The 20885-nt window shown below is 38.6% G+C and overlaps 1 long non-coding RNA gene across 1 annotated transcript; it reads left to right on the plus strand.

The window, feature by feature from the left end:
• Positions 1-2207: 2207 nt before the first annotated feature.
• On the plus strand, positions 2208-14365 carry LOC106999856 (uncharacterized). The gene is made up of 3 exons (XR_001446769.3): positions 2208-2244; positions 9888-10060; positions 14217-14365. It is a non-coding gene; the product is annotated as an uncharacterized LOC106999856 (long non-coding RNA).
• Positions 14366-20885: the final 6520 nt, after the last annotated feature.

The following is a 20885-nucleotide window of genomic DNA, read 5'->3' on the forward strand; positions in this document are numbered from 1 at the left end:
ATACATGTTCTAATTATCATTCCCATGTTACAGATGAGGCTACTGGGACACAGAGAGGTAAGGAAAGTTAAGGAGGCACAACCAGAATTAGAAACAGGTAGTCCTGCCCCACTCTTCACCACTACACTGCAATCCCTCATTTGGAATGGTACTGGTGACTAGAAAAGGTAGGTGGAAATTTGGAAGTCTGAACTAAAACCTCTGTGCTTATGCTTCAGATGATTCTAACACAGATGATATGAGAACCACATGTTGAAAAACAGATGTAGGTACTAGTAGTAGTAATGTTAAGAACTGGTGTTTGTTTATCATTACACTTCACCAAACATTTCTATATACATGATCTCATTTCACTCTTATAACAACCCTGCAAGGTAAGTATTATTGTCTTCCATGTTTCTTAATGAGAAAAGCAAGGCTCCTAAAGCTTCCCCTAAAACCACATTCCCTGTCAAGCACAAATTTTCCCGTTCTAATCCCCATATCCTTTCCACGGTTCCAGTGTCCTGAATGGTCTTCCTGATTCTGCGTCTGCCTCTCTACAACTCATGGTCCACACGCAAACAAGCGATCTTTCATAAGCATACATCAGATTGTGTCGCTTCTATGAATTCTCAGTACATTTGGCTAGAATTCAATTTCCTTACTAGAGTGAGAGAGGTCCCTTCTGGTCTGGTCGCTGCCTGCTTCCCTCACCTAACCTCCCACTCTTCTCCCCTCTTTCTAGCTCTAGCTCTACTTTCCTTTTTAACCCCCTCACACCAAGCTCTTTTCTCCAGCTGGGCCTTTGTCCCTTTTCTATTCCTTATGTCATACCAGTTTCTGAAATGAGCCAACTGATTGATTGATCGTGAAGATGATGACAGAATCCTTGTCTGGCTTAATAGACAACATTCACAAAGTGCTAAGTACGGGTCCATATGCTTTACACATGCTGACTCATGTGATGTTTATGACAGAGAGCCTAGGACCTTGTCTGAGGTCACCAACTAAAAAGTGATGAAACTGAATTGCACCCAGACCGTGTGCCTTTCACCACCTTGTCTTAACTGCCCCTTGAAGGGAATCAAAGACTCCACCAGCCCACCTTTGGAAACACACCCTCATCTCTCTATGATCTCCCCGACACATAGCCTCCTGAGCAAGCCACCAGTGCTCGTGGTTAAACTCATTCTGAACAGACACACTTTGATGGAGGCATGTGCTTTAATCTCCTTTTCCAGTCCCATCTCCAAAAAGACAAATTTAAATCAAGGCAACAAACTAACTGGAAACTACAGAATGAGAATCCAACATTACTAAGAATGCCCTTAAGATCAAAGTAATATCAGAGAATGTAGAATTTACAATTACTCTTTATTTGGTGGTGCTGGTAAGGCAGGTGGAGAGGAGAGGAAGGGAAGGTGAGGGGCTGTCAGAGTTGACTCCACACGATCTCAACGGAAATACTAAATTATGTGGGTCCCAAACCAACTGAAGGAGAAGCCTATTAATCAAAACAGAGCAGCAAGTGGCCAAACAGTCATTTTTTCCCTTCCAAATGTGTCACTGGTTTGGAGGTCAAATATCTATTCTTCATCGAGTATAAAAAGCTGCCATTTGGAGGATGTTGGGTATTTTGTTATTATTTTGCTTTGTTTTGCTTTAAGACATCTGTCATTCGTGAGAACAAAGATTTCTGTTCTGTGGTTCTTAATAAGCTTTGCAAGGTGGTTTTCCCGGCATATGAAGAAGTCATTTGAATAATAAAAGCTCATATTTATAATTACATTGAGTTAAATAGATTTGCTTAGCTTAGGGTTTGAGGTTATTCATAAACAGATGTGAGGGTCCAGAAAGCCTCTATAACTTTAACAATCTCACTGCTTTGGGGTTGCTAAAGAGCTTAGAAGCCCAAATCTGAGTTAAAGAAGCTTTCCCCATTTCCCTGAATAATCACCATGGTACCTCAGCCTGAGTCCACTTCTTAAAACCTATTTAAATACTATTCATGTTTACTAGTCATTTGCCAGTGTGATGGCAATGAATGAGCTTGACTCTAAGCTGGGAACATTCACCCCTTAAGCATTCAAGAGAAAGGACCCTTTTATAAAATGCTTTGCTCTGTTCTCAGAATATATTGATGACCCCTAGCAACAGTCCTATTCTCAGAATATATTGATGACCCCTAGCAACAGTCCTAGTGAAGCTGCCAGTTTCAAAACAGTGATGAAAGGAGGTCGTCCTTCCGAGCAGCATCTTAAGGTCTGTAGACCTTTCCAGCCAACTCTCCTCTGCTTTCCCCTTCCCTCCCCTCTCCTCTCCTCCGTTCCTTTTTTTTTTTTTTTTTTTTTTGAGACAGAGTCTCACTTTGTTGCCCAGGCTGCAGTACAGTGGTGCGATCTCGGCTCACTATAACCTCCACCTCCTGGGTTCAAGCAATTCTCCTGCCTCAGCCTCCCGAGTAGCTGGGACTACAGGCATGCACCACCATGCCCAGCTAATTTTTGTACTTTTTAGTAGGGACGGGTTTTAACCATGTTGGTCGGGATGGTCTTGAGCGCTCTCTTTTTTTTTTTTTTTTTTAATTTTTTTTTATTATTATTATACTTTAAGTTTTAGGATACATGTGCACAATGTGCAGGTTTGTTACAAAGGTATACATGTGCCATGTTGGTTTGCTGCACCCATTAATTCATCATTTACATTGAGTATTTCTTCTAATGCTGTCCATTCCCCAGCCCCCCAGCCCACAACAGGCCCCGGTGTGTGATGTTCCCCTCCCTGTGTCCCAGTGTTCTCATTGTTCAATTCCCATCTATGAGTGAGAACATGCAGTTTGGTTTTCTGTCCTTGTGATAGTTTGCTCAGAATCATGGTTTCCAGCTTCATCCACGTCCCCGCAAAGGATACGATCTCATCCTTTTTTATGGCTGCATAGTATTCCATGGTGTGTATGTGCCACATTTTCTTAATCCAGTCTATCATTGATGGACATTTGGGTTGGTTCCAAGTCTTTGCTATTGTGCGCATTTGCATGTGTCTTTATAGTAGCATTATTCATAATCCTTTGGGTATATACTCAGTAATGGGATGGCTGGGTCAAATGGCATTTCTCGTTCTGGATCCTTAAGGAATCGCCACACTGTCTTCCACAATGGTTAAACTAAGGAACTAATTTATACTCCCACCAACAGTGTAAAAGCATTCCTATTTCTCCACATCCTCTCCAACATCTGTTGTTTCCTGACATTTTAATGCTCGCCATTCTAACTGCTGTGAAATGGTATCTTATTGTGGTTTTGATTTGCATTTCTCTGATGACCAGTGATGATGAGCATTTTTTCATGTGCCTGTTGGCTGCATAAATGTCTTCTTTTGAGAAGTGTCTGTTCATATCCTTCACCCACTTTTTGATGGGGTTGTTTCATTTTTTCTTGTAAATTTGTTTAAGTTCTTTGTAGAGTCTGGATATTAACCCTTTATCAGATGGCTAGATTGCAAAAATGTTCTCCCTTTCTGTAGGTTGCCTGTTCATTCTGATGGTAGTTTATTTTGCTGTGCAGAAGCTCTTTAGTTTACTTACATCCCATTTGTCTATTTTGGCTTTTGTTGTCATTGCTTTTGGTGTTTTAGTTATGAAGTCCTTGCCCATGCCTATGTCCTGAATGGTATTGCCTAGGTTTTCTTTAGGGTTTTTATGGTTTCAGGTCTAACATTTAAGTCTTTAATCCATCTTGAATTAACTTTTGTATAAGGTGTAAGGAAGGGATCCAGTTTCAGCTTTCTACATATGGCTAGCCAGTTTTCCCAGCACCATTTATTAAATAGGGAATTCTTTCCCAATTTCTTGTTTTTGTCAGGTTTGTCAAAGATCAGATGGTTGTAGATGTGTCGTGTTGTTTCTGAGGCCTCTGTTTTGTTCCATTGATCTATATATCTGTTTTGGTACCAGTATGATGCTGTTTTGGTTACTGTAGCCTTGTAGTATAGTTTGAAGTCAGGTAGCGTGATGCCTCCAGCTTTGTTCTTTTTGCTTAAGATTGTCTTGGTAATGTGGGCTCTTTTTTGATTCCATATGAACTTTAAAGTAGTTTTTTCCAATTCTGTGAAGAAAGTCATTGGTAGCTTGATGGGGATAGCATCAAATCTATAAATTACCTTGGGCAGTATGGCCATTTTCATGATATTGATTCTTCCTATCCATGAGCATGGAATGTTTTTCCATTTGTTTGTGTCCTCTTTTATTTCGTTGAGCAGTGGTTTGTCGTTCTCCTTGAAGAGGTCCTTCACATCCCTTGTAAGTTATTATTTCATTAATTTGATCTTCAATCACTGATACCCTTTCTTCCACTTGATCGAATCAGCTATTGAAGCTTGTGCATGCATCACGTAGTTCTTATGCAATGGTTTTCAGCTCCATCAGGTCACTTAAGGTCTTCTCTACACTGTTTATTCTAGTTAGCCATTTGTCTAATCTTTTTTCAAGGTTTTTAGCTTCCTTGCAATGGTTTTGAACATCCTCCTTTACCTTGGAGAAGTTTGTTATTACTGACCTTCTGAAGCCTACTTCTGTCAGCTCATCAAATTCATTCTCCATCCAGCTTTATTCCATTGCTGGGGAGGAGCTGCGATCCTTTGGAGGAGAAGAGGTGCTCTGGTTTTTAGAATTTTCAGCTTTTCTGCTGTGATTTCTCCCCATCTTTGTGGTTTTATCTACCTTTGGTCTTTGATGTTGGTGACCTACAGATGGGGTTTTCGTGTGAATGTCCTTTTTGTTGATGTTGATGCTATTCCTTTCTATTTGTTAGTTTTCCATCTAACAGTCAGGTCCCTCAGCTGCAGGTCTGTTGGAGTTTGCTGGAGGTCCACTCCACAACCTGTTTGCCTGGGTATCATTGGTGGAGGCTGCAGAACAGCAAATATTACAGAACAGTAAATATTGCTACCTGATCCTTCCTCTGGAAGCTTTGTCCCAGAGAGGCACCCACCTGTATGAGGTGTCAGTCAGCCCCTACTGGGAGGAGTCTCCCAGTTAGGCTACACAGGGGTCAGGGACCCACCTAGGGGGCAGTCTGTCCATTCTCAGAACTCAAACACCATGGTGGGAGAACCACTGCTCTCTTCAGAGCTGTCAGACAGGGACATTTAAGTCTACAGAAGTTTCTGCTGCCTTTTGTTCAGCTATGCCCTGCCCCCAGAGGTGCAGTCTATAGAAGCAGCAAGCCTTGCAGCACTGCTGTGGGTTGCGCCCAGTTCGAGCTTCCCAGGCTGCTTTATTTACCTACTCAAGCCTCAGCAATGGTGGATGCACCTCCCCCTGCCAGGTTGCTGCCTCGCAAGTCAATCTCAGACTGCTGCACTAGCAGTGAGCAAGGCTCTGTGGGCGTGGGACCCACCAAGCTAGGCACGGGATATAATCTCCTAGTGTGCCATTTGCTAAGACCATTGGAAAAGCACAGCATTTGAGTGGGAATGTTCCATTTTTCCAGGTACAGTCTGTCACAGCTTCCCTTGGCTAGGAAAGGTAAATCCCCCGACCCCTTGTGCTTCCCGGGTGAGGCAACGCCCTGACCTGCTTCAGCTCACCCTCCGTGGGTTGCACCCACTGTCCAACCACTCTCAGTGAGATGAACCAGGTACCTCAGTTGGAAATGCAGAATTCACCCATCTTCTGTGTCAATCACACTGGAAGCTGCAGACCAGAGCTGTTCCTATTCGTCCATCTTGGAACAGCAATTGGTCTTGATCTCTTGACCTCGTGATCTGCCCGTCTCAGCCTCCCAAAGTGCTGGGATTACAGGCATGAGCCACCGCATCTGGGCCTACAACCTATTTAAATACTATTCATGTCCTCCCTTCTTTTGAAACTCACCAGCCCCATGAGCCTTGAGGTCCTTTGGAGATGATGGGGTTAATTCCACAGCAAACTTTGAAAGCTGTAATGTGTTATCCTACTTGAAAACATACTTCTGAAATAAGTATAAGTGTTTAGGGCAAGAGGTGTTCTTGGCCACTAATTTTCTATCATTTCTGAAGTGGACACTCTTTACAAATCAATTCTTACACAGAGTCACAACATACAAAACAGAGAAAAGCCCAGCAGCTCTCATCAAAGTGTCATTTACCTGGATGCTCCCTAACCCTCCTTCCCCTTTCCTTTCATGGCCCTTTCAAGACCTAGAATTCTCCCAGACACAGTTTAAAGACCTTGCTCTGATCCTACCAGATCAGAGGATTTGGCCAAACCTCGGGTTCTGAGCTTCAATCTGAACTTTCTTCACAGGATACCTAACTTGTCAGACATCTGTGCCACACTGAGTAAGTCCCAAATATGTGATCTCCAAAGCTCTAGTAATTTTTCAAGTCAAATCCAATTTAATGTGCATAGTGGGTATAGTAGCATTTCCCCAGAATTCATATCCACCCAGAACCTCAAAATGTGACCTTATTTGGAATAAGGGTCATTACAGATATGATTAAGATAAGGCTCAATATTTGATCATATTAGATTAAGGTGGGCCCTGAATCTAATGACAGCCTCCTTGTAAGGCAGAGAAAAAGAAAAGACACAAGGACATAGAGAAGAAAGCATTGTAAAGATGAAGGCAGAGATTGTAGTGATTGATCTACAAGCCAAGGAGCTCCAGGGATTGCCAAGAAATATCAGAAGCTCAGAAAGAAGCATGAGGAGCTTTCTCCCTCAGAGCCTCCAGAAATAATCAACCTGCCAACACCTTGATTTTAGACTTCTGGTCTCCAGAGCTGTAAGAACCAAACATTTCTTTGTTTTTGACTGCCAAATCTGTGATCCTCTATTACGTCAGCTCTCAGAAAGTAATACATTCTGCCTTTCACTTAGTAGGCCCTCCAACATTTGCAGAAGAAATATTTGTTGAGTGAAAAGAATAAATGAGTTCAATTCGATACAGTGGTTGACTAAGAAAAATATTTATTAATTAGTGCTTGAGGAGGAGACAGGATGCATGTGGCTGGGGCTGGAGGAAACCCATGTTCTTCTTCAACTCTCTTATAACACAAGACTAAGGCAGGGCCTCTGCAGGGCCAAGCATGTGAGCAGTTCAGGAAGAAGAAACTATGACTAACACTTAGCTATCAGAGGAAAAACAGATCACTTATTGAGGCTTCCTCAAAGATGTCCTGAGATAATGTTATAAAAAATTATTTCTTTTGAGCTGAGCACTTAAAAAGGTATAGATCAGCCTTATTTATGAGGTCTCTATTCTGTTCCATTGGTCTATATTCCTGTTTTTGTACCAGTACCATGAAGTTTTGGTTACTGTAGCCCTATAGTATAGTTTGAAGTCAGATAACATGATGCCTGCAATGACCATCTGATCTTTAACAAACCTAACAAAAGCAAGCAATGGAGAAAAGACTCCCTATTCAATAAATGGTGCTGGGATAACTGACTAGCCATATGGGGAAGACTGAAGCTGGACCCCCTCCTTACACCATATATTAATACAAAAATCAACTCAAGATGGATTAAAGACTTACATGTAAAACCCGAAACTATAAAACCCTGTAAAACAGCCTAAGCAATAACATCCTGAACATAGGAACGGAAAAAGATTTCATGGCAAAGACACCAAAAGCAATAGCAACAAAAGCAAAATTTTACAAATGGGATCTCATCAAATTAGCTTCTGCACAGTAAAATAAACTATTAACAGAGTAAACAGACAACCTACAGAATTGAGAGAAAATATTTTCAAACTATGCATCTGACAAAGGTCTAATATCCAGCATCTATAAGGAAATTAAACAAATTTATAGGAGAAAAACAACACCATTAAAAAGTGGACAAAGGACATGAACAGACAGTTTTCAAAAGAAGACATAAGTGTGGCCAACAAGCATATAAAACAAGACTCAATATCACTGATCATTAGAGAAATGCAAATCAGAACCACGATGAGATACCACCTCACACCAGTCAGAATGGCTATTATTAAAAAGACAAAAAATAACAGATGCTAGTGAGGTTGAGGAGAAAAGAGAACATTTATACACTGTTGGCAGGAATGTAAATTAGTTCAACCATTATGGAAAGCAGTATGGCAATTCCTCAAAGAGCTAGAAGCAGAACTACCAGTCAACCCAGCAATCCCATTACTGGATATATACCCAGATGAATATATATATCATTCTACCATAAAGACACATGCATGTGAATGTTCATTGCAACACTGTTCACAAGGGCAAAGACATGGAATCGACCTAAATGCCCATTAGTGACACACTGGATAAACAAAATGTGGTACATACACACCATGGAATATTATGCAGCCATAAAAAACAATGAGATCATATCTTTTGCAGGAGTGTGGATGAAGCTAGAGTCTTATCCTTAACAAACTAACGCAGAAACAGAAAACCAAATATCACATGTTCTCACTTATAAGTGGGAGCTAAATGATGAGAACTCATGAACACAAAGAAGGAAACAACCGACGCTGAGGTCTTCTTAAGGGTGGAGGGTGGCAAGAAGGAGAGCAGCAGAAAAAATAACTATTGGGGGTGGGTGTGGTGGCTCACGCCTATAATCTCAGCACTTTGAGAGGCTGAGGCAGGCGGATCATGAGGTCAGGAGATCGAGACCAGCCTGGCCAACATGGTGAAACCCCATCTCTACTAAAAATACAAAACTTAACTGGACGCATACCTGTAATCCCAGTTACTCAGGAGGCTGAGGCACGAGAATTGCTTGAACCTGAGAGGTGGAGGTTGCAGTGAGCTGAGATCACACCACTACACTCCAGACTGGCAACAGAGTGAGGCTCCATCTCAAAAAAAAAAAAAAAATACTAAGAATAATAACTATTGGGTACTAGGCTTAACCTGGATGATAAAATTATCCATACAACAAACTCCCATGACAGGATTTGACCTGTATAACAAACCTTCGCTTGTATCCCCAAACCTAAAATAAGTTTAAAGAAAAGGACAAATCATATACATAACAAAGGGCAATTGGTAGACTCATATAGTTCACGCGAAGATTATTTTAATGATATTATGATAGATTCCAATAATAGTTATGAAGTTGTTATAGCTTCTTAGATTTTGCAATGTATTGTTACCTTGGCTTTTATGTTTTCAATCCATGAGCATCAAGTTTTACTGGCCATGTTTTGGTGGCACACTTGTTGTCTGTTTTGTGTCTTCACATCCTTCACCTAATTACAGTTTTCTTCTTACGCTATGTACCTAGTGACTAAATTTCTACTCACTTAATGTCCCTGAAGAGTTTTTGAAATGTAATGAATTAACCACTTTCCCTGTAATTTATGCATACATTTATATACTGAACTGTAGTTTAATCAAACTCCTTTGCCTTATGTAGTATGGTAGTAATATCTAATGAAAACATATGAAGTATGTGTTTCATAATTACCCCAGACAGCTCATTTCAGTTTGCTTCCTACTTAATCCCAAAATTCCTATCTTCCTGCACTGTAAACACTTTCCTTCCCTTCTCATCAATCTCAGTTATATAAATGAAACAGGGGTGGTTGCACAATCACTGAGTGCTTTTTCTGGGTGTTATAAAAGGCCCGGTTCTAGAGAAACAGCTGACAAGGGCACCCACTAAAAGTGATCCTTTTGTTTGACTGAAAGGTTGAAGCAGGTCCAAATTAGGGAGAACTTTGCAAACTCCATTGGAGGAGTGCTGCAGGGGCCAGTGAATGCCAAGTGCATGGTGGAAACATGGCTCATGCGGACCCACCCTGCTGCTGGGAGTGAACCTCACTCAATACGTGGTACTGTACTTTCTTTAGGGCACATTAAGAGAAAAGCCATCCCAGTAAAATTACACTCTGCACCTTTCTTTAAATTTCCACAGCTAGTTTAAATGTCTTTTCCCTTATTTTTTTTTTCAGGATAATATCTTTTCTGTCATTTCCTTCTAAGAGGAAAACAATATTTCACATTCCCCACCTTCAATATTCCAGAACCTGTTGAAAGAAGATGCAAATCATCTTGAAAATAGAATCATGGAAAAACACACTGCTAGTTGAAGGCAGATATTCTTATACCTACTGACTGATTTCAGGTAAGTTAAACAATCTCTAAAGCTTCAGTGTCCTCATCTGCAAAAGAAGATAATATCAGCTATCACTGTAGGTTGCCATGAGAATAAAATAATAAGTAATGCCTAGCACAATGCTAGGCACTACAAAAGACTATATGCTTTTTCTTCTTCCTTTCCATTTTCTGTCTACCAAGTGAGATGTTCATTTGTTTGGTAGCATTTATGGAACACATTATATAACAGGCACTGTGTTGGAACCTGGAGATAGGGCATGACCATTGGCCAAATGAGTGTGACTGTCTAACAGAGAGGATAGACATTAACCAATTAATGACATACAACTTATATTTGCCAATTCTGTGTATTCTAAAGGAAAAGCCCAGGATATGCTGGGATAATTTGAACAGAAAGAGTACCCGAGGTCATTACGGTAAACAGGATTGAATTAGGTGAAGAGAGAAAAGGGAGGGGAAGAAGCTTCCATGTAGGAAGAATTTGAAAACCTAAAAAGTATCTCCTAAACTCATTAGGGTAAGAAGTTTTCAGATTTATCATGAAGACCTCCAGGGAATGATTTTGCACTTTCCTTTGGCAACCTATTCTAGTGTGTGTGTTTTTGTTGTTGTGGGGGAGGTGAATTATAATATATAATGCAGGAAACGCTAGATAACTGTTTGCAGAATATATCCTATGGTAATATGCAGCAATATAATGAATTATTAATTTGTCTTTGATTCTCATTGCATTTTCCCTTTTCTAAATGAAACAGCCTGGTCCTTATGATCCCTTATTGTGCTGAAAGTCTTTGTTTCAAAATACAATAAAAACTTACTGGGATATAAAGGCTAGAAGACTGATGAATGTGAAGCCACTGTGGTTGTGGAAAGGAGGTTTAATTAAAGGTAGAAGGACTATCAAGAGGAGCAGAAGAAAAATAAGGAGGAAAAATCTTTTGATAATGTCTAAAATTACATTCTCGATCATTACCAAATAAATGAATTACATTTAGTTTGACTTTTAAAAACAGAGGAATGTTATACTTCTTATCCTTTCACATTTGTAGAATAAAACTCAAAGTCAATACAATAAGAAAATCATTGCTTAAGTGAAGTTCTTTAGATATCTCCAACAGGTAGAGCTTTCTCTATAATGTGCAAAGCAAACCCTGTGTTGTGCTAAAGTCAGCACTACTGCAGGGCCCTGTTAATAAATCCCTAGACTATGATTTGTGCAATAGGCCCTGCCAGGCCTACTATCCCCTCCTTCCTTCTGGCCAGTTCACACCCACAGACTGGTGTCACTGCAGGGCATGTGGTGTGACTAGTCATTATTAAATAACTGGTGGAAAACTTGGTAAAATGTAACTCTCATACAGCCCTTGTGCCTAAATTTCTTTTTGAAATACAAAAACCAGTCCAATTCACCATGCATATGTAAAATTCACCTAATGTAAAAATTCACTTTACATAAGTAAAATTCATTGAACAGGAATTTTTAAATGCTATTGAATTAATGGTTACTCCATGATTATCAATAATGTGAGTGACAAATTTTTGATCTACACTAGGCTAAGGTTCTGGATGTCATTCGAGGGCTGAGAATGACATTTTAAGAATTGCCTAACCCTTCCGATGTTTATCTCTGAGGTGACTATATACTGTTTTCAACCTCCCAACATGCATTCACCCTTTTCCTTGAGTTTTTCATAATTCAGCCATCAGCATGGCACCCATATAGCCTATGTACTGACTTCACCCCACCTCCATGTGTGTGGGTCTTGACTGGTTCAGCCAGTCAACACGCAGGTCCCATCCTCCTAACCGCATGATTGGTTCAGAGAATGTGACCAATTGCGCCAATCAAACACTCAGATAGGGGCTTATGGGGAAAAAAAAAAGTTTATCTGATCCTCCAGAGAGCTGCTACAAGACATACTGTTACTTCCTGCTAAATGTGAATTAGGAGCAAATAATTTCCACTAGCTGTGGGAGGCCATCTTATGGCACCAGGAAAGAAAGACATAAGGGAAAAAATGGTTATTTGAGTGACATTGTTAATTCATGTAATAATCTTTACGTGACCACTACTTCAGGACTTTTAGTTATGTAATACACTCCCTCCTTACCTTTCTTAAAAATGTCAGTTGGACTCATGTTTTCAATTACATGGAATTAAAGGATTTTTGAAACAAGATCCTTGTTTTCTCTCCACCGTCACTTTATTTGGAGGTTGGTATTGAAGGAGAGCAGAAAACTTGCTCAATTTCTATCTTCTCTGTGACAGGGAACAAACGAGTGAATTACAAAGGTGAATTGCAGTTTTATTAGGCAGTAGATTTTAAATAACTTAATAGCCGCCTTTAAAAGGAAAAATTAGCAGAAATACATAATTATTATATGTGAACAAAAATACATAATTTTATCCAAACACACACACAATGTTTCATGACTTTACTCCCTTCTGCTTTTCCTCAGGCAAAGGCACTCCTGGATTTCTGGGAAGGTGGTGCCAATTGTCAGGCTCCTTGTTGGAGTATATTATTCTGATTCAGAGTACTGCTGAAAACTTGAAGGTCTATAAGAACATCTCAGCACTCAGACCATGGATTTCCTAAATCCCCCTTCATAAGTGGGAAAATCAAGAGAAAAGAAAAGCAGAGAATAAAAAAGGAAAAAAAAAAATGAGCACATAACTACATTTAAAAAAAAAGAAGGCAAAAATCAAGGGCCAGAGAAAATGATTTTTAATTGTCATTATTCGTTTTATTCTTTTGTCCTTTTCCAGTGTCAATCATGTATAGACTAATGAGAAAAAATGAAAATGAGTTTCAGTAAACAGACCACTTTTGTTGGACTCAGTCTTGAGTTGATCAAATGAGGCAGCTGAACTGAGACTGAATCTTCCCTGTGATTAGCTCAACTCTTGAAGTAGCCAGGCACCTGTGAGGATACAGGGGAGGAGAGAAGATAATAATTGGTCTCTCATCTTTTATAATTATGTATGTTTCAAGTGGATGTGAACTGTGGGGTTTGAGAGGGCTACATAAAAGGGGAAAATTCTGATGTGAACACTTCAGTCATTAACTCTAGCATTCAAAAGGAAAGGAAGATAAAAATTTAAACAATAGGAGACTTGAGCAATAGAAGACTTAAAATAATAATGTTTACTGAAAATTAGGACAATTGTTCATTAATTTCATATCTTATGGCATCTTCATCATACTAAATAGTTACCATAGCTATTGACTGGACAGAGAATTAACCGTTTTATCCCCCTTTTTATACAACATTTCTAAAGTCTCAAAAAAAAAATAACAATTTCTTCCTTTTTATATTCACTTTTGAGGTAAAAGTAAACAATAAATGAGAAGATTTCAATGGGCTATTTATGTGTGTGTGGATCATGAGAGAAGTTTAACAAAATGTAAGGTATTACAGAAAACTTTTTCTTTATAAATATAAAACATTTCCAAAGATTCTGTGACTGTGGTGTTCATTCTCATCTCTTATTTTCAGGTTCCTAAGCAGAACATAAACAAATTTTATGCTTGATATTTTGTCTGTAATTAAAATATACTTCCAGTAAATTCATAGGTGGCCTAGAGGTGGGGTTTAATTAGGGATTTGGGATACACACGGCTCTTCCATTCTTTATTAAGTGGAAAAAATGACTGTTCTCCCAATAAATTACTTTTTCCCAAGATACTGCAATTAATTATTGTAATCCAATGTAACTTGTAATAATTTATATTTGAAAACATACTTTAATAAAGCAAGATTTAAGGGAAAAAAAACACAAACAAGAAGGTATAATTCTACCAGACTGTAATCTCCATTAAGGCAGGTGACTTGGTTCACTGATATATTCTGATCACCTAGAACATAGTCTGACATATGTTATTGATACTTAATGCTTCGTCTATTTGTTGAAAAAAATGTAAATATATATTTTCACAACATACCATTCTTACTCAACTTGAATTCTATTCACACATAGTCTTTATCTACCTGTGGCTTTCTTTCAGGTTTGTGTAGGATAGTTCGTAATGTCATCATGGGGATCACCATGTCTAGACAAGAGCCCTTTGGGGGAGTAAATACTGCTAGAGCTAGAGCGACATTGGCATAAAAACAAAAGCAAACAAAACAAAAAACACTTGGTCTTTCTTCTCTTACAGATTGCTACTTCAGAGAGAAAGAGCTCCCACTGCCTGCTTACAGCCAACCAGTTAGAGGAAAGGCCCTAATTATCCTTCCAAGTTCTGGCACTCAGACTCTATCTATTTCTTCTTTTGGCTCCAGACCAAACAAAATGTGAAAAGAAAAAAAAAAAAAAGTCAAGAAAAAATGCAACAGGGCAATAATGCTTTTCTGTGTGGCACACGATCAGAAAATTACTTCCTCTCTACAAAATACTGATGTTAACTTTCTTCCAGTGATCAGAAGTTTAAGATTTCATACAATGCTTAATGAATAAAACCCTATTCGCATACTATGTTTCCTTATTAAAACAGAAAGTCTTTCAAAGGAGATATATCCATCTTTGGTTGCAAAATGATGTTACTTCTATTACCAGAGACTAATTTTAAGCATGTTGAGATGCATATAAAACATTTACTTTGTATTCTTTATGTTTCCCATCAGGGACTACTTTTCTGCTTTGAAATCAGAACTTTTTGTCTTTTCTCTTTTTTTTGGCATTCCTTATTCCTCCTCCCATTATCCCCATTCCTCCCCACACAACTCCTTGAACTTATCTTTTGTCTTTATCTTTTTGTTCTTCTCTATACATAATATGCACAAGTTCGCACCTCCCTCCCAACAATGACCTCACTTTTTTTTTTAAGCATTCACTACCTTCCTTTTGAAGAATAAAGAAGTTGGAGAAGATGGTATGTAACTTTCTGTTTTTCCACTTCTTCTAAGTGGTAGCATCACAAAAGATACCTCCATTGGTAGGGCAGATCTATATTACTAGAGAAGAAAAATGTAAACTTCACATACTCACATTTATGGAAAAATACAAACATTTCTACCTTTTCTATTGAACCACCAAAAATGCCTCAAATCCAAAATTCAGAGCTCACAGCATAGTCTTCTTAGACCTTATTAGATTTTATGAAAGTGACTATCAGTTCGCAAGTGAAAGGGTATGTAACTTGTATAGCAAACCCATTCAAATTTCTTAGAGTACACAATTATGTAAAATTACACACCAACCACTGAGCCCTCAACAAGAAAATGTTTACTGAATGGATAAATCAATGAAGTGAGGATGTGGCGAATCATCTTGGCTAAGGTACGGAAAGTGAATTGGAGACTAGACAAGCTGGAAGTTATAAGACCAGTTAGGAGATTTTTTAAATAACATTGAGGAGGCAAGTAGTGATCTTTTAAAAGGCAGCGGAAACGGAGAACAAGGTCTAGGTATATTCTAAAAATAGGGACAGGTAAAATCTCCAGAAATTGTTGCCAGAATGAATTTTGGGCAAGCATCCAGAGGATGATAAAGACAGGACTCACTGTACCCACTGGTATTCACCTGAAAATGAAGATTTCAAAAAATTATGTGAATATCATTAGAACAAACATGGACATTTATAAGTTTACAAGCCTTAGAGTGCCTAAGTATGACTCACTAAATCATCTACTCCCCTAAACATCCTTCTACATACTGACAAGGATCAGCCTTTCCTGTGTTGACAAAAAGAGTCAAATTCTGAAATATACTTGAAGAGATATATTCTGAGCCATATATGAGTGACATGGCCCATGACACAGCCCCAGGAGATCCTGAGAACATGTGCCTGAGGTCATCGGGCTACAGCTTGGTTTTATAGGAGGGGTGGGAGGGGCTTCCATGTCATAGGTGAATTCAAAGATTTCAAAGATATTTCTGATTAGCAAGTGGTTGAAAAAATTTATCTAAGGAAGGAACTGTCTGGGTTAACATAAGATCTTGTGGAGACCAAGGTTTTTACTATGTAGATAAAGCCTCCAAGTAACAGGGCTTCAGAGAGAATAGATTGTAAATATTTCTTATCAGACTTAATAAAAGGCACCAGATTCTTAGTTAATTCTCTCCTGGATCAGGAAAAAAACATGGCAAGGGAAAGAGATTCTGTACAGGATATAGATTTTCCCCACAGGAGACAGCTTTGCAGGGCCTTTTCAAAATATGTCAATTAAATATGTTTGGGGGGAAAGGTACTTTGATTTCTTTTAGGGCCTGTTAGCTGTCATTTTGGCATTTTATTGGTGTGAAGAACCTGCTTTGTTAGTCTTAAGGTCTGTTTTAATGTTAATGCTGGTCAGTTGAGACTGAATTCCAAAGGGAGAAAGGTATAATGGGTCATGTTCGACCACCCATTTCCATCGTGGCCTGAACTAGTGTTTCAGGTTTATTTTGGAATGCCCTTGGCTAAGAAGAGGGTATTCATTTAGTTGGTTCTGGGACCTAGAATTTTTATTTTTGGTTTATACCTGTGTCTTACTACTTGTTGCTCCTATTTGATGAGCCATACTTCACTATACTTCTTTTGCTCATTAAGTTCAAAGTAGTCTTCATTTTAGTTGTTTTAATGTTATTAACTCCCACTTCAATCATTTCTTCCTGTCAGGTGTTCAGTATTTCCATCACATCATCTTCTATCACATCCTAACTCTCCTACTCCCTTCCCTTCAGTGATTGCCAGGACACACAACAGTATAATAAAATCAGAGGTCAAGAGAGTATGTTTAATTGATTTGTATTGGTTTTCATGGAATCAATTTATGCTCATGTATTTTAGATTAAATATATACTATTTCCAAGCTTGCTTTTCATTTTCTTTTTCTTTTTCCTCTTCCTCCTTCACTATCACTGACCTAGATTCCATGTACCAGATGTGTTCACCTGGAACTCAGATTAAAAGGAAGAATGTTCACTCCCTGCTCCTTTTGTGCCTCAGGTCACAATCTGGAGAATTCCTCTACAGAGAGAAAGGCTGGAAAACATATTTCTAATTCTTAGAAGGAGGTAATTAAATAATTTCCTTTTATGATACTGTCTTTGTTCTCTTCTTGAAAGGAAAGAACATCCCCTTTATCACTTTAAACAGGGCAAACTAGTATTTCTAACCATCCTCCCAAAGTTAATTAACATGTAAATACTTGTCAGTAAAAGGTAACACTTCAGCAATTAGCATATAAATGGGCCAAGGACAATATTCTGCCATAAAGGAGACAGCTTGGAAGATTTTGCCAAATGTATTTGGAAAGAAAAAATATAAAATAAAATAAAGGCTTCATCATTTCCATGCAAACAGTTATGAACTAGAATGTCAGCTGAAGCCTGGGGTAAAAGGAGAACTACCCTGCTTAGATTGAATGAGGTGAAGTTTGCATACACAACATGGTTTTATGTACATGTTTACTCAAGTAGCGATGACGGAAAGTGACTAATTGTTTATGTCCAGAAAAACACATCATGTTTGTTTGATTTTAATGAATACCATCAGCGAAGGAAACAGAAAGCCATAGGTGCGAAAAGAATTTAAGGGCTAATTTTTCCATATTGGCTGTAATGATTAGTACACTCACAAAATTGCACATGCAGGGAATGCTTCTACTCAGCCCTGAATTTGTGTTTCAAATGAGGTAATTGTGCACCTAATGATCCGTTTGCACAAGCAATTACCTGATTGGCATATGCCAGGTGAGCTTGTGAGAGATAAGAGGGCAAATGTACTTTTTTTTGGCTTTGCATCCATGGTATCCTAGTTTGAAAAATAAAATAATTATAGTCATATTACCTTTTGACATTTTTATTGGAATCATGGGTCCATGTGTGAATGGGATGCTCATGCTAATGAATGAAAGATCATTAGCCCAAGATAAAAATAAACTCTGACCACACTACCAAAGATGCTTGTGATTTTATATTTACTGTTAAAACTACAACATAGCTAAGTTTATTGGGGGAGTCTCAGAATTTCTAATCAGAAAATTTGGCTTAAAATCGCGTGTAGCTACTATGTCAATTCCAGATATCCAAACTTAGGCAAGTCACCTAAAAATGCCAAATCATAGTTTTTCAAAATGGAGAGAATAATTTTGTTTATATGGAAACTTGATCTGGTGATTACTCATTGCATCCTGCATTAGAAGTGTCAACATTAAGTAAATCGTATTGATGCCTATGCCAGGTCCAGGTGAACCCTAGGAAACATGTTAGTGTTGGTCTGTTCAGCATCTCATCATCTCCTTCACTTGGCGGGGCTGAAAATCTGGACCCCACCCCTCTCACTACCAAGTGACAGGTGATCCAACTAGATTGAAGTCATCCTTGACAGACAGGGTCAGGCTCAATGACAGTTTTCCTACCTTTTTCCAGACCTAAAAAAGTCCCTTCAGGCTACTTCACAGTCCAAGGGTTGGGTCAAAACTGAATTCATCTTGAACATTTGAAAAGTAAGCACATTTTCAGGGCACTTCAGCCTCGGCAGTGTGAATACTTGGGACAGTGGAAAGGATCTGCACATAAGCCTCAACCTACCCAGAAGCTGATCATTTTCTCCCTGCACCCTAGAAAGTCAAGTGGGCCAGTAGAAGTTTCTATAATGATGGAAATATTCCATAACCTGGACTGTCCACTATGTTAGCCATTAGCCACATGTGGCTACTGAACACTTGAAGTGTAGCCAATGGTAATGAGAACTCAGGAACTGAATTTTTAATTTTATTCAATTCTAATGAATTTAATTTAACTTTAAAGAGCCACATGAGGCTAATGACTACCATATTGAACAATGTAGCAAGGAAAAAACAAAACAGTTTATCAAATAACAACTCCATACTATCAACTGTGAATGTCAGCTACTGTCCACAGTTGTTTACACCTACGCTTTAAAAATATGTAATGCCAATCCTCCCTTTCCATAGCATCTTTGACACTTTTTTAGCCATTTCTTGGCCAATTCCTGGTCGTCATCGATAAGGTAAAAAAGCACAACGATCTAAGACTGAAATAATTACTCTTAGAATCCATCCTAAAACCAAACCAAAACAAAACCAAGAAAGAAACAGAAAGGTAGAGTTTGTCTAGGGCTTTTGGCGCCTGCAACCTGATGGTTGATGACCATTAGGTATGAGACTGTCATCCAATTGAGATGGAAGGTTAATGAATCAGAGTTTGTGACCTAACTAGGTATCTAAAATCCTGTATCCTAAAAATCATGCCTAACTTGCCTGGGCTTTGAAAGCATGGATAAAATAATAATAGTAAAACTAATATAGTAACAGTAACAATGAATAATAATTTATTACGTTTCAAGCATTGCTCTAAAATCATGGTTTATGTAATTTATTCTTCATGACAGCCTGAGGAGATGGTTGTTATTGTTTTTCTTATTTCACTGATTGAAGAACTGAGACTTCTAAAGGCCACCTTACTTGTCCAACGTCATAGCAAGAACATGTGGCAGAGCTGAGGTTCAGAGCCAGACCAGTTTGGCACCAGAGCCTATTGCCATAACCACTGTGTGATGTGGTTTTGAACCACATCAAGGTTAAGGATATTCCTGCAAAATTATCAAATGTTTTAGGTTTTATAGAAAAGCAAAAGTTTCCATGCTAGATGACTACTCTGCTGATGAACAAATATCAGTGAGTCTGAAACTAGGTAAACTGTTTCATGTGCAATTTAAGAGACTATTGGGACAGAGGAGTATCTGGAATGGCCTTTCTCTAAGGCAACAAGGATCTCACTTCTTCCTAAAGAGCTGAAATGAACCACTGAGTCTAGTTTTGTGTGATGGTTTCTTCCCTGAAATGAACAGTTCAGGATCATCTCAAGGACAGGAACACATTCATGCTTTAGTCCGTCTAGGGTGAGGACCCGAGGCCTATCGTGCCCCCTGACGGCCTCTGCTGACTGGTTTTTTCTTTGAGGCTTGCAATGCTGCCTACATTCGGCTAAGCTTTGGCAAGTGATTTATAGTACTGTTTGAGATTGCCATTCTTACTCAGGTGTAAATAAAGTGGTGAGATTGTCTCAGAATTGAAAAATGGCAATCTAGTACAAAATATAAATAATTAGAATTCTGGCTTCCAAAACTAGGTATGTGAAACAGAGGTGGGAGGTGGCAAGTAGGACCTGGCAATTTTCTCTGATGATATTAAAACCTTCAGACACACATACACACGCACAGCCCTATATATAAGACCAGGACACTAATATTCATTAAGCTACACTGCACCTACCTCTCTGCCTATAAAACTTAAGATCAAGTAATCCTTGAATGTAGTCGTCCTTGAATCTAGCCATGCTGTAGCTATTAACAAGAAATTTTAGAGCCACTTTCAAAAAAATATAAAAGAACTCATCTGTAGATTTAGAAAAAAAAGTATAAAATACAGCCACAAATAGGGCTATTGGAGACAACTAAAAGTACTAATTTTCCTGGATAATTCTACATACCAGGACATGATCATATCCAATTAAGTTGAGCTCTGTTCAATAATCACTGTGTAATGGGATAGAATCACAGAGTAATAGGATTTGTTTAAAGCAAGGACAGAGGAGCTTAATACCTATTAGATATCTTAAATGCATTAAGAATGAAAAAGACCAATTGATAGGAAACTGTTTACATGAACCTAAAGAAAATGAAAATAACTCTATGGTTTCTCTGAAGAGTCTTGCTGACATTTACAAACCTTGTTGCTCAGTAATTTTCAGCGCTAACTTATCTGAAAATAGTTAGAATCAAAAAGAAGAAGAGCTCAATATAGAGACATAAACTTTTTCTCATAAGATCACTGACCCTGGCAGATCAAAGTTTGGTCTGGAGTAGACAGGACAAGAT

The sequence above is a fragment of the Macaca mulatta genome, chromosome 8 (assembly GCF_049350105.2).
Source record: "Macaca mulatta isolate MMU2019108-1 chromosome 8, T2T-MMU8v2.0, whole genome shotgun sequence".
NCBI classification, from domain to species: Eukaryota; Metazoa; Chordata; class Mammalia; order Primates; family Cercopithecidae; genus Macaca; species Macaca mulatta.